Genomic DNA, 15,531 nt, shown 5'->3' on the forward strand with positions numbered 1-15,531 from the left:
AATATAACACTGCTTTACTTCAGCTCCTTAGACTGGGAAGCATCCAGACTATAGAATTTTTAAAAAGTATGCATCGATGACCAAGTTAGTGCTTCACAAATGGATTTTATGGGAACACCTCTTTGAAGGGCTGTCGAAGAGGCGATGCCTCTGGTGGAATGGGCCCTTAAGTCTTCTGGCGGGTCTTTCTCTGCCAATCTGTAGCATTCTGAAATGCAAAACACAATCCAACGTGATATGGTTTGTTTTGACACCGACTGACCCAATTTTCTTCCGGTGTAGCCAATGAAAAGTTGATTATCCACTCTAAGTTTGAAAAGCCTAGAAATGTAAAAGCTTAGAGCTCTTCTCAGGTCCAACCTGTGCAATCTTTCCTCTTCCTTAGTAGGATGGTGTGGAAGATAGAATGCGGGTAGAACAATTTTATGATTTAAATGAAAATCAGAAAAAACTTTGGGTAATAATGATGGTTTAACCCTTAATACCACTCTGTCCCTATGGAACACAGTATAGGGTGGCCCAGAAGACAGTGCCTGCAATTCACTCACTTTTCTTGCAGATGTTAAGGCAACTAGTAAAGCAGTTTTTCATGTTAGTAATCTTAATGGACAAGTGTGCAAGGGTTCAAAAGGGGCACACATTAAGAATTTTAGAACCAGATTAAGATCCCAAATTGGTACTTGGAAAGGGAAAGGAGGAAACACATTTATAGGAGCATTCTTCCGGTGAGCGCTTGAAAATGGAAAGCGCTGCAAGATAACCTTTAATGGTTCCAACATTTAGACCTCTATGTGCTAGGGACAAGAGGAAGGACAGTACTTCCGGAACAGAACATAGAAAAGGATCAACATTCTTTTCTCTGCACCAGTTGCAAAACTTTTTCCAAGGTATAGAGATTTTGTTGCTGGCCTTCTTGCCGAAAGCAACACCTCCATGACGTCATCTGGAAGGTCCCAATCCTTGTATCTCAGCCTTTCATATACCAAGCATGAAGGTTGAGTATCTTGACCTCTAGATGGAGAACCTGGCCCTCCATTTGTGAGAGAAGGTCCTCTCTCTGAGGAAGACGTAACGGGGGACAGATGGACATGTCTAGAAGGTCCGGGTACCACGTTTTCCTGGCCCAATCTGGGGCAATTAGGATCATGCGGTTTTCCGAACTATCTCAGTCTCCTGATGACCTGAGGAATGACGGGAATCGGAGGGAACACGTATAATAGTGGGTAGTTCCACTCCACCACGAACACGTCCCCTAGGGCGCCTCTCATTGGAAATTCCTTGAGCAATACCTTTCGCACTTCCGATTGATTCCGGTCACAAATAGGTCTACTTGAGAGGTTCCTCAAAGGGCAAAGATCTCTTGAATGACTTCCTGAGCCAGTTCCCACTCGTCGGACACCGTGCTCTGCCTGCTCAGAGTGTCCAACTTCATATTTTTCTCCCCGGCTAGATGAACTGCTGTTAAGGAGATTCCTTCTTCAATTGCCCAATACCAGAGCTGCGTTACCCTACACCTCCTATTTTGTTTAGATATTGCATGACATTGTGTTGTCCGTCATTATCAGACATTTATTTCCTCTGACAGAAGGTAGAAAAGCCTTCAGCGCTAGTCTGATTGCTCTCAGCTCTAAAAGGTTGATGTGTAGTTTGGACTCTGAGGGAGACCAACAACCGCTGATTGTCAGATCGTTGGCATGAGCTCCCCACACCATGCGTGAGGCGTCTGTCACTACTGTAATGTCCAGGCATGTTTCCCAAAACTGTTCTCCTTTTAGGACATTCTCTGTGCAAGTCCACCACAGAAGATCCTGCCGAACCTTCTTCGGAATCTGAAGAAAATCTGTCATTTGGCCTGAAAACTGGGACCATTGAGTCTTTAGAGCTCATTGAAGGGATCTCATCCTCAGGCGTGCCTCTGGCACTAGGAAGATGCAGGATGCTATGAGGCCGAGCAACCTTAAGAAGTCATAGGCTTGGAGATTTTGGGCATTTTGGAATTTGGAAACCATCTGAAGAATGTCTTAAGCCCTCGACTTGGGAAGCAAGCTCTTTCCCAAGGATGTGTCTAATACAGCCCCTATGTACTGGAGCTGTTGGGAAGGTGTCATTTATGACTTCTTGAAATTGAGGGAGAAGCCCAGTCTGTGGAGGAAGTGGCAGGTAGCTTTCAGATGATCCAGTGCTTGTTCGGCAGAACGTGCCCTGATCAACCAATCGTCCAGGTAGGGGTAGACGTGAATCCCCCCTCTCCTGAGGTGCGCTGCCACCACTACCATTAACTTGGTCAAGACCCTTGGAGCAGAGATTCATCTGAATGGCAGGACTCGAAACTGATAGTGTGATTTGCCAACTACAAACCTAAGGTATTTTCTGTGCTTGAGATGAATTGGCACATGAAAATAAGCATCCTGGAGGTCCAATGACACCAACCAATGCTGAAGTCGAAGGGCCTGAAGGATCTGAGAAAGAGTAACCATCTTGAACTTGCCCTTCCTGAGGAGCTTGTTCAAGCTTCTTAAGTCCAAGATGGGTCTCTGTCCTCCATCCTTTTTGGGGATCAAAAAGTAAGAGGAGTACCATCCCTTGTTCCTCTCCGTTACAGGTACTGGCTCTATAGCACCTTTCTCCAGCAGGGTTAGAACTTCCTGTTGTAGGAGCGGGCCTGAAAACATCAAAGGGTGTCTCCCTGGTGGATTGCCTTGAGGTTGCGTTAGAAAAGCAAGTCAGTAACTTTGGGCTATTATTTCTAGAGCCCAAACATCTGAAGTAATGGCTTGCCATTCTTGCAGATTCTGTGACAGCCTGCCTCCCACAGGTGTCTTGTGATGCAAGTCCTCAAAGTGGTTTTGTAGCAGTTGCTGCAGCCGCTGATGGCAAAGAGGCTGCAGCTGGAGCTGGCTTTGCACGTTTTCCTAGTCCACCTCAAGTGGCCTTTCTATGGCCCCTTTGACTGGCCATTCCTCTCGCCTTTCCAGATGAGGAGTAGTAACGATAGGATCTTTCCCTCCAAGACTGACCTGGCACACAAAAAGGCTGAGGTTGCCTAATAGCAGCTCGTAAAGACTTGGCAGCTGCCTTTGAGGTCTGCAACCTTTCAAGGCTCTCGTCAGCCTTGTTGCCAAAAAGGTGAGACCCGTCAAAAGGCATGTTCAGAAGATGGTTCTGCACGTCTGGTGTAATGCCCGACTTCCATAACCATGCAAATCTGTGCACTACTGTGCTAGTGCCCATGGACCTGCTCACACTATCCGCAGTGTCCAAACCAGATTGAAGGGATTCCTGCATGGCCTTCTTTCCATCTTTAACAATGGCTATGAATCCTTCCCTTTCATCCCCTTCTGGTATGTGCTCCGCCGCCATTGCAAAGCACTCCCACAGTGTATGAAAATATTGTCAAGGCACATGTGGATTTGGCTGATTTTAACGTTACACTCCCAGCTGAAAATACCTTGCGTGCCCAACCATCCACACGCTTGTCGTCCCGATCCGGAGGGATAGAAGGGTTCACCATTTAATTTAAAGTTGTGGCTGCCTGGACCACCAGACTCTCGGGAGTGGAGTGTTTAGACAGATAGCCGGCGTCGCTACTGGAAGGGTGGTATTTTGAAGTAAAGGATTTATTCACTGGCGGAATAGAATCCGGAGTCTCCAATTTTTGGCCACCCTAATTTGCAAGGCTACATGGAAGGGTAGGATTGGATCTTCGGTGGGACCATGATCCAATATATCGGTCAGATCATCCTGGATGAATTGGGTTGTGGTCTAGCCCATCCCAAATATTTGACCACTTTTGTCATTGATTGACGGTATGAGGTACTGGCATGCTCCCCAGGTTCTGGCCTGCCAAAAGCAATGCCACTTGCATTATGTCAGGTTTCCACCAGGTCCCTCATCCTGCTTTCCTCAGAAATCAGCCATTCTGGGACATTTGGAGTACCATATTCCAGTCCAAAAGGAACATTCTCCTCATCACATCTCTCCTGTTCTTCAAATATTGAAGTCAAGGATTTGAAAAATTCCTTCCTTGGAAGAGGTTAAAAAACTTTTCTGGGAGAGGTGGGAGAGGTGTATTAGTGGAACTTGAGGAATTACAGCCTTTACAGCCTTCTCTTTTTCTTTTTTATGCAAGGGCATCGGGGTCAACATCGACAAAGGCATCGATGGCACAGATGAAATAGGGGTCGTCGACAGAGCCGGCTTCGAGGGCGTCGAGGCGCTCTTCGAAGACTTGCCCTTCAAGGTGCATCGGGTTTCAGACGCCATTGGTGACCTTGAACGGTCAACTAGACTAGAGCTTTCTTTTTCACTCAGCATCCTGGAAGGTTCCCGATCCTTCCTCCTTCGATCACCCGGGCTCGAGGGCACGCGAGTGTCAGAGTGATAACACTCCCGGCTGGCTTCTGAAGAAGGCACGGACCGAGGCTTTGCTTTTCAAACACCTCCATAATTTTTACTTCGGAGGAAGAATGTTTTGTGGGGCATATTATCCTTTTTGGGGATTTGTCCGAGGACGAGATGGAAGGGGATTGGATTTTTTCATCGAAGACGAAGAGCAATGGGATTCGCTTTGGGACCTGGACCGATGCCTTTCGCGTCGAGGAGACTTCTCCTCACGGGACCTCGACTCAACGCTAGAGGCTTTTCGTTCGGATTTATAACCTACCTGCAGTTTTCCCTACCTCTCTTGCAAGGCCTTGCCTGTCATCGCTTGACACTTTGTACAGGCCTCCATGTTGTGGCCTTCCCCGAGATGCGGGTCCGTGATGGACATTTTCGAACCGCAAGATTTACACTTTTTGAAACCCGATCGCGGGGCCGTAGTCGAAGTCGATGATGAGGACATATACAATATTTTTCAGTATTTACTGCTTCACATTTCTCGAGGTGCGCCGAATCTCCGAGGCAGCATGTACCGCGGAAAAAACAGAACTGAGGCCAACAGGCGCCGCACATGCTACATGTATACCCGATGACATCACCCTCGACGGAGGCCTTTGAGGGAGCATCGACTCGACGATATTGACACACGGTGCCCTCTGCCGAGAATTATTTTTCCGAAGCAGCTAAAGCTGGATGGAATACATCTAAGACTCCATTCGAATGCGTATTACAGTTTTATGACTCATTCTAATTGTGTTGTCTAAAACCTTACAATACCCCAGTAAAGATGTGTGTAAGAGTCCATAGTTTTGTGATGTGGTTGCCCTGCTGGTTCCCTGCCTGTTGTCTAGAGACATATTGAAAATAAAGCTGAACCTGCTGTGATTATCGTTGTTGGATATTATTGGCAGTTCTCATACCTTGATGGCTACAGACGCAGCCACACACATTTCACACCCCTGGGTGAGATGCCTTCCACTGAAATAAAGGTCATGCAGAGTTAACTATAAGTGGCCGCTGACTTTGAGAAGACTATTGCTGTGTTTGTGAAAGCACTAGGGCCTTTCCAAAGCCTGCTGCGATGTGGTCTTGGTGCATGTTGATGAATATCAATTGTTCGACATGAGACAATTTGTCCAGCAGCACTGAAAACATGATTCAATTTCAACCTAACTGGGTAGGGTCTCCAGTTTAGGAAGTCAATGGAAATTAAAAAAAATGCTTCTGGCCCCGCTTACCCCTTGGAGAACCAGTAAAGTAATGCATATCAACCATCCTGAACTAGCTTATGTAATTCAAACAAGCATCTCTCACCTATATAACTATGAATCTGCTACTGCAAGATGTTTGACTCCCTGGTCAAGATGTGTTTATAACTGCAGAGTCAAGAAGTGAGTCAAACACTTGTGTTTGTGTTATTGTGTGCATGAGAGAGAGGCTGTTGCGCCCACTCCACGGAGTTCCTCTGTGCCTGACATAGTTGTAGTTTAGAATAGAGGCTAAGAGATGACAAACTTCTGACTCGCTCCTGTTAATACTCAGTTGCCGTGTTTCCTTCATTGTTTTGATTTGTAAATACATATTCATGCCACCTCCTCTTGTGTGCAATCAATGCACATTTCAACATAATTCTGCTGATGTGTCAGTCTATTCTCCGTCGTCTCTAGCAAAGCCACTAACACATTAAAGTAGGGTCAAGCAAATATTCCACATTATATACACTGATTTCTTCAATATGTTTTAGTTGTGGAACATCATGAATGATTGACAGCAATTGTTTCACTAGCTGTGCAGTGCCTAACCCACCAGTGCTTTCATGTTTCACTGCTTTTTTGGACAGGTTCATTTACAATAAATATGTCAATGGAAGTGCCTCACTAAATGACACAGTGCTATGACTCACATGACGTGTGGCTTCCTCAATGGGCCATAACACAGAGCAGAGATTGCTCATGAGTTGCAACTGAATCAGTGTGCATAAGGCTCCTTACAATATTCACATGCGACTATGTCTGTAGTCACTTGCAGCATTGCCTTACTCCAACAGTTGGTTGAGCATATGCAAGTTTGAATTCTAGTGGGTTTGACACAGACCTTTTCAGCTGGAGTTGTGTGTGTTTGTGTTGCAACGGCACTATAAAATCACTTCTGGAAATGTACAACTGGTGGAAATGAGAACAGATCTTGTGTGCCATGGCTAAAATTAAGCATGTAATGGACAAGGGAACAATGACAATAACCCCAGGTGTGCTAGGCACTCTAGTACCATATGCTTCACTTTGCCTGTGTGGTGAAAGCGATCAAGGCCTTACATGCAGAGAGTGGTTTCTTGGGGATTGGCATGCTGCTGCAGTCTCTCACTCATGAGTGTCACCGCTAGAGCAGATGCTTACCCAATGGACTCATACTTTCAATTAATATATGCTTTGACTGATGACCAAAACATTGCAAAGATGTTTGCCAATCCCTCTTTGTGTGTTCATACATTTGACAAGAAACTCAAATGATAAAATGTGTTAGCTTCTGTGCTCAAACAGGTCATTTGTGAGCATACATCAAATAAGCGACTGTGCTCCAAAGATGCCTGCGCTCTTTGAAAATGTGCTATTAAATTTGACATGAAATTCCAGTGCTGATGCTTGGCAGCTACAACACGCAACACATGTGTAAATGTGAACACACTAAATTAAGCCATCTAAGAGCCACTAATGACAGTGCCTGCAAACATGTTTTACCAGCACACCCCAAACACTTTTTACATTATGGTATTGCGTGCTAAATAATCTGTCAATACATTCAGGTACTCCTGTGAGTCAGCTACTTCTCTCAACCAAGGTGTGTGGTCAGGTGTTCAATCAATCAGTTCAACCCAAAGACATTTGCTCTTCCCTGTGCTAATGAATTTGACAAGTTGGTCAAGTGCACGTGTAGGTCAACCAATGCGCGCAAAGAACTTGCCCACACATGCACGTTCAATAAACAAGCAATCCTCAAAGACATGTGCCCTTACCCCAAGGTGTGCTAATATATTTGACAAGAACAATAAATGCTCCTGCCAGCTATTGGACTCAGAAAATGTATGCATGCGAACGTGATCATTCGAGCCACGAAGCACAACCTGTCCTTCTGTACAGGCAAATAGTGTGCTCTGTCACTCGCCCATCACAATCAAGCCACACCAAGAAGAAATATTGTAGCTCACTTTTCCAGGAAGGCTTGCCCAGACTGACTTTTTCAATTAAAAAGAGACATTCCCGTAAAAAATGTGGGCAGCATTTAAAAAAAAAAAGAATTATATTCTGTCAAGCAATGCCTAAAATCGCCCCTGAAATGAATGCCTAAAATCCCATCTTAAGTAAATTGATTCCGCCACCAAAGGTACCGCAACAGACATCACAATCTCCCTTGCTAAAGCTTCACGAGCAAGTTCCTTATATAGAAGAGTGAATCTGGTTAGACAATCTCGATTAGACAAGTCTCTTAAAACTTTTTAAATGTGGAAGATTCCAAAATATAGCAGAAATTCAGGCAATTCGAGATTTGGCTGAAAACATGTGGCCAGGCTTAGTCAGCAGTGATTGATAGCCGCCTTGGTTGTCGAGGCAGCATCACCCCCTCAGTTTAGTGGACTAGACTCTGAAGTGAAAATCATTCCCTGCATTTTCTATTGAAGGTATCTGCAGCCATAAAAGTATGATGCTTTTATTGAACAGATTTGTGAAAGGGAAGGCTACGCTGTTTGGGAAAGGAGACATTGTCTTTGGCAGGTAACATGGGTCAATGTGATCATTTTCAATGGAAACTGTTCAGGGTGAGTGTGACGCAGATACACAAAATAACATAACAGAGGTCAGTGTGACACAGAAATCACAGAACAGTTGAAAATGGGCAATTACAATGATAATAATAAAAGGGGTTTAGGCTGCTGTTTTTAAACGGAGCAAAGTATCTAACGCTTCTGCCCAATGTGAGCAGATTCTTATTGTCTGGCTTCAAACGACCTTAACTACGAGTAGAGAAACACACATGTTCTAGGGTAAAATCAAACTATGCTTTCCACAGTATTGAATTCTTCACATGTCCAAGATCAAATAAACATAATGTTTTTGATTTGAAAAAAAAAATACATACATATGTTATTCTCAATTGGGGAATCCTTGCTGAGAGACAGGACTTCTTAAGGGGCCATTTGCTCAAGAGTGGTCATTGCATGTAGGGGAGACCCAACATGTGTGGTGCTCGGTCGACTCTATTTATTTGTCACCATTTATAAAATGTAGTACCAAAGGGAATGGAAAAAGTGGGTGAACATGGCTTTACTCTTTCATTTTACTTTCCATATTTTTATAATGTACCTGCCACCTGAAAATTATGCTTTGCAAACTGTTTTTTTTATGTATTCTGACGGAATCTGCCTGCTTTTAGCAGTTGCTAAAAACAGACCTATTACATGCCAATCCATTGCCTGCTTGAAAATCTAAACGATGCATATAAAAGCGTCCTTTGAAGACGGAGTAACAATGCACAACAGAAATGGTAACTTCAATTCGTGTCCCTCCTCTTCCTCCAAATGACTGGACCATCTCCTGCAGTATACAAGTCAGGTATAAATAGCTACCATTTTGCTTTTTACCCCGCAGAGTTTAGACAATGAGCCCCTCGGTGTATTCTAAAGTTCAATGTAGGGAGTGGAAACATTTCCAGAAAGAAGAAGGCTTGCCTGGGACCACAATGGAGTGACAGATGTTGCTGCCATTTAATCTTCCCATTCACAATCTGTCTCAATGAGAATGTAAGTTTCATTGTTACAAAATGTAACGTTAGGATACGTTTTGTGAAACATGAAGTGAGCACCACACTCAGCTGACATTCTGTGCTTAATTTCAAGCATTAAGCCCTTTTATCAAAGACCTATTTTTCAAATATAAAGATGTGTTGCTATTCATTGGTTCACAAAACTACCTTTCATGTTATGCCAAGCAGGATGTAACCCTCACTTGTGTTATTTGTTTGTGTCCCCTTTCACGTACATGCATTTTGAAAAAGTGCAGCAGGAGTATACCAGACTGCTGGTTTGCAATGAAAACATAGTATCAGAAAATCATGTATGGGTATTCTAGGTTTTGATAATCTGCTTCAAGCAGTAGGACATGCTTAACATTTTAATTATGATGAAAATATAGACTGAAGGAAATCAATAGAAATGGATCCTAACGTTCATCTAACAAGGATGTGGCACATCTAAGATCATCATGCTCTTATATGAAACAACTGTGGTGGCAGATAAGACCCTATGAGTCTGAGCAGAACAGGGCAATAGTGGCTGTTGCCACTGTCAATACAAAGCTTGACTACTGTAACAGTTTACTGGTTGGTACATCACAGGCTAATATCAAGAAACTGCAAACCATACAGAGTGGAGCGGTTCATGCAGTATGTGGGCTTGAGAAACGAGCACATGTATCAGAGGCTCGACAGAAGCTAGACTGGCTTCCTGTGGAGCATAGAGTACAACGCAAGGCAAACTCCCTTGTCTACGTGTTTGTCGGGTGATGCCCTATGTATCTTTGCTCACATATACAAAAGATACCCATAAGAAGAACTTTGCAGTCCAATAAAGATGCACTTCTGGTCTTTCCACGCCTCCATCTAAAAAAAACTGGGACTTCCATCTAAAAAAACTGGGAGGTACCAGCTTTGATGTCTGGACCTCAAAGTTGTGGAATCACTGCATATTCTGCTAAGAAAAAAACCTTCTTTGTTTTTCTCTGAAAAAGGTATGATGATCATTCAATATAAACAAATAATGTAATTTATACAGAGCTCATTGAAATAATAATAATATGTTATTTTCTTAAAGCACATACCTTACATGAAGAAACAACTCCCCAATTTAATTATGGAGAATCCCAAGAATCAGAAAGACAATCTCTGTCCCCAAATGCACATAATGAAATCATGATCTTGTCTGGAAAACTGGATAAACTTTGTATTGACTTTAGGAAACCTTTAAATTATGTTAAAAATCATGTTACCTCAATCGATTATCATTGTCCTTTTTGTGTATGTCCTTCTTACCCCCAGCAAATCACCTTCATCAAATGCCCAAAGTATAAATGAAAAGCGCTTTGATGAAACGTCACTCCCTCTCTCCCCTGATGAACATTGAATAGAAATTCCAAATGTTACTATTTTATACATACAACCATGCAGGTTTTGTGTCTAGAACATATAGGACAATTACACAATATAAAGAGCACAGCATACAAACATGACATAAAACAATACGAACATCACGTCTTCATTACGATTGTAAAACATCTATTCAAACCACTATATGTGTATAATTGCTGAATAAAATAATGTAAAAATGATTTTACAACCAGATCATCTAAAATTGAGGACAACTTTTAAAACACCCTTTCAGAGAGTTGATTTAAAATGTCCATATACCTCAAATAAAACATTGTTATAAAATATATAAACTTCATATAATTTCCCTCCATAAAAAGATTCCAACATAATGTGAGAATATCACAATTATACTGATTATTTTAACGTTTTAAAAAGGCAATTCTTATTCCATTAAGACATTTACAGTCCACTAACACATGCTTAAGGGTTTCCAATTCAAAATTGCCACATAGGCGACACCACCTGACTGACCGTGGTATTCCAAGTAGTTCTCCGTTTAAGCTCCAAGTTTCGCTATAATTGAATTTCAGTAATAGGTATTGGCCCTCATTAGGACCCTGGCGGAGTGGGTTTCCGCCAGCGCTAATCGCGGCGGACCCGTCCGCCGTACTACGAGTTCCCTTAGCGCCATGGAGGTTTTCTCCGCCTGGTTTTTCCGGGCGGAGAAAACCATGGCGCTAAGGGACCTCGTTGTTAATTACGCCGCCGTACTTTACGGCGGCGTAATTAACTCCTTCCCCACTCCCATTATACCCTATGGGGCAAGAATGGGAATGGGGAAGGGTAAAATGGGGATTGGGGATTTACCGCTCCGCCAAGGTCGGCATGGGGTGGTAAATCCGCCAACCCCCATGGCGCTATCGACGGCTTTCCGCCGTGCTTCGCGGTGCATTTAGCACCGCGAAATCCGCCAGGGTCGTAATGAGGGCCATTGTCATATGATCTTTAGAGAGGGGAAAGCCGGAATGTATGCAGTGACAGACATTCTACACTTGCTCAAAGTGGCTAGATGGACAATATTTATTTCAGTACTGCCTTCCCTACACTTCTTCTTCAACCATGTTTTGAATCTTGGTACTTTCATGGTAACACTTGTTAACTCATATTTATCATTCCAAATTTTATGAGTTGCCCTCATATTACCCATGGTGCCTATCTTCGTAGATTTGTCAACATGTTTAAAGGCTGTCAAAAATGGAACCTTCATATTGTTGTTTAACGATGACATTTTTTCATGACTCATGATGATGCTATAATTTACATCTGTATCAATACTACTTATTTTAAATTCTAATAAGATGTATTCAATAGATACACAATGTGCTAACCGCAATCATTTGCGGAGAATCAGGGCTTTCAATCTACGAAAGTGAGTTCTGCAATCGAGTAATATGGATTTTATTCTTGCTGTTTAAAGAAGCAAGACTGTCTTCATGGAATAACCCATATTTTTAACCTATAAAACTACTAATCATATTGACAACCATTAGGCATTTACATTTGAGTTCTAACCAATGCAATTTCCAGTTAAGTTGGTCATCTACATATAGTCCAAGATATTTATAAAGTGTTATTTGTTCTAAATGGTTTCCTTCTAATATCCATACATATTTTTTCTGTCTAGCATTTCTATTATGTATGTTTCCCAATCCAACACCCTATTCCTTTCAATAAATAAATGTATGTTTTATACTATTAATATGCTGTATATTGTTCTGTCATATATTTACTTTTTTAAACACCAATTAGAAGTTGGCAGACAATATGACTGTCCCTGGTGTCAGTTCGCAACATGGTGTGTCCGTGGACATCATGCTGTGTCTGAACATGTCAGTTCTTGCTTGACGCACTTTTAATTATCGGACAGAGCACCCATTTCCAGACATCTATGGGCATGCGCCTGGCGGATGTCCCACTCGATGGTGTTCATAAACAGCCATCAGTGCGATGGACATCTGTGGTTTTGATCATGTGAATGCACTTGTGCAGCGAGACAGCCTGTCTGCGAACAGTGTCCGTGCTCTGTGGAAAGTTTAAAACAGCATTTTAGGCCAATCTACAGCATTGCAAGTTGAAACTAAACCCTTCCAGAGCTACTACAGCCATTCCTAGTTGATCTGTAAACCCTTTGCCAAATTTTCAGGGCCTTTTTGTGACTAGGTAGTCTGCGAACATTTGCACAGTCCGTGGACGGTTCCTCTGAAGGGATCCACCCATTATTTTTGGTTATTATCAATCTGGCTATCCAGAGGAGAGCACCAGGAGGAGCAGCTACAGAATTGTATCTATAATGGTGTCTGCCATTGCCATCCCTCCTCCCCAGCGGCCACCACCACAACAAACTGAAGGGCCTGGAGAGGGGAAAAAGCATGGAAATGTAGAAGAGGATGATGAGGAAGAGCAAGTTGAGGTAGAGGAAGTGTGTGGTTTTTCACATTTGGTGGAGTACCGAAGGATTTTGCAGCCAAGGTGAGATGCACTGAATGTGGTTTGTATTCAGTCGCAGAAAACCTGGACTATACTTCTACAGGACCACCTCCATGTACCACACACCAAATCCAACCACTCAGGCACTCTGAGAAAGGCTGTTCCTTTCTCAGGAAGAAGCAGGTTGACGGCCTATGCCCATTTTCCTAGACTGTTCCAGCCACCACACAGGCTACTCCTTTGGGGTAGATGATCGCGATGGCCACCTCGCAGCCCATATAGAACAATGCTTGCCCTTACCTTTTGAGGGTCACAGTACTATGTCTGTACTGCGATGCACCGATCTGCATGGGGGAGCAGTTTCATAGTGCTTTTGAGACCACGGTCAAGGAGAACAAGAAACATTGCCACCTACCTTAAATTTAAGGCCTGCCCAACATCTTCCCCTGTCCACCTGCCCCTCCGTTTCTGTGGTTGGTGCCACTTACCCCCCTTCTATCCCCTACCTTACCTTGCCTTTACTGTAAAAAACAAAGCACAAAAAAATACAAAATCACAAAAAACAACGAAAATATTCTTTTAGGAGACAACTTTCACAGTTAAAAAGTAGATCTAAAAATAAGTCACAGAACCCTTTGCAGCCTGCAAAGTACGCGAACATCTGAAAAATTCCAGGCATGGGGTGGAGGAATGAAAATCATTTAAATTGTTTTTCATTCAAATATGGTGGCTCTTTTTTATTTTTTATTGATTTAGCTCAAATTCATCAACCTTTCAATAGTTTTAACACATTTTACATTTGACAGTTTTAACAATAAAAAATCATTATCAATTTTGACAATATATAGAACTAAATTAAGTATGCATTTTATACATTTATGTGTGTACAATATCTTCTGGTCACGTCTTAGGTGTGATATTCAGTTCAAAGATAATCACGCAATCACGACAGACCAGGAAATTCATGTACAAGTCCAGCATAAAAACAACTGATGACCCCTTCATATGTTCAATTTCACACTGCAACTATTAAAGATGTTATATATATGGCACCAACTAGTTTGTTACATGAATACTTAAACAGACAGTCACGATTTTGTCATCTTGTACTACCCCACAGGATATTGTTTCACCATCCAAGGCTTATATTCATGGTCTAACTTACAATTCAGAGTTAGGAAGTTTCCAAGTTATTTCAACCATGCAGATCCAGTGATCTGGTAAAGTTACAGTGGCAATGCAGATGCTAATTTATACCCTGGACACAATTGTAGGCCATCTAGTTTCAGGCAGCATGTTTCTAAAATACACCATATGCTTAGTGAAGTGTGTTGATCTAGATTGTAGTATATCCGGGCAGTTCACTATTAGGTGTTCCATTGTTTCTTTTCCTGTATAGTCCAAACAAAAACAACAGAAATGTTGGGGCGTGCTGATGATTTTAAATTCGGCCAGCAGATCTCGTGTAGGCCATAGGTCCAGACGCAACCGCATTATAGAATTCCTGATATATGGTGAGGGCGATCTGCAGAGATAGGGTTCCATAGTTCTGTACTTTTTTTTCGCCATACTGATCAGTGTTGAAATGTTTGTACGAAGAGCATAGTTTTCTGGTTTCTCTTCAGTCACATTGGTAGATTTTACATTTAGCTCTGTCAGGATTGGTTAGAAGTACTTCCATGGATACATTTGCATTCGGCAAAATTCGCATAATGTGATTGGTCCATTCTCGAGCAAAGGAATGTTGAGAAAAAACATGTACATTGATACAGTTCTTAGCACAATATCTATGTTCATCAATATCAAACATTTACGAAATAGGGTGCATAGGCGCCAGTTATACAAAGCAGTTAGCAAAATTAGTCCCAGCTCATATTGCAGCCACGGTCCTGGCACAGACTGAGTGAGGTGGTGAACTTGTCGCCAACATTCAGCCCCTTTTATATATTTTGTATTATTTGGTTTTATGTACTGAATTAAGAAATGCAAATGTTTCGACTGATCTTAATTTTGTCTAACTTTGACAAAAAGTGCTTTTCATTTTTCTCTGTTTTTCCTTTTTGGAAATACTTGAAATACTTGAATCCATATGATATGTGTTCACAGAAACTGCTTCAATGAAATTTTGAATGTTTTCAAGAAAAATCTGATTGCCCACATCAGTCAGTGGCACACCATCTCTTCAAAAAATGTTGACAATATCAAATTTGATATTTTCATAATGAAAATATGTCATGTTAACATCCCGCAAAAAAACATACAAGTTTGTTCACATTGCACCTTGCTTTCCCAATTTATGGACAAAATTATTACAGGTGCATCTACATTTGTCTTTGAATTGTCTGAGAAAAAATATTTTAGAATGTGGAAACTGTTCCATCAACTTTCCAAATGTATCCTTTATTGCAAGCTGTAATATAATTCCAGTAACATAGCCCAAACTGTCTCCTCCACAATGAACTACAATGATGTCCGGATGGTTCAAGTGCACCATAGTCTCACAAAATAGGAGAAAATCCACCGACTTAA

The 15,531-nt window shown here is 42.1% G+C and overlaps 1 protein-coding gene across 2 annotated transcripts in view; it reads right to left on the reverse strand.

Annotated features, from left to right (window-relative positions):
• NAALADL2 (N-acetylated alpha-linked acidic dipeptidase like 2) overlaps positions 1 to 15,531 on the reverse strand; it is a 4,115,865-nt gene that overhangs the window by 3,402,001 nt on the left and 698,333 nt on the right. Inside the window, exon 3 of one of the 2 annotated variants that reach the window (XM_069618714.1) lies at positions 10,416 to 10,535. The exons of the other annotated variant lie outside the window; for it this stretch is intronic. The gene's annotated coding sequence lies outside the window, so the exon portion shown is untranslated. The remainder of the gene's footprint in view (positions 1 to 10,415; positions 10,536 to 15,531) is intronic. 2 annotated transcript variants of the gene reach the window in all.

Source organism: Ambystoma mexicanum, chromosome 10 (assembly GCF_040938575.1).
Source record: "Ambystoma mexicanum isolate Mex_15411 chromosome 10, UKY_AmexF1_1, whole genome shotgun sequence".
NCBI lineage: Eukaryota > Metazoa > Chordata > Amphibia > Caudata > Ambystomatidae > Ambystoma > Ambystoma mexicanum.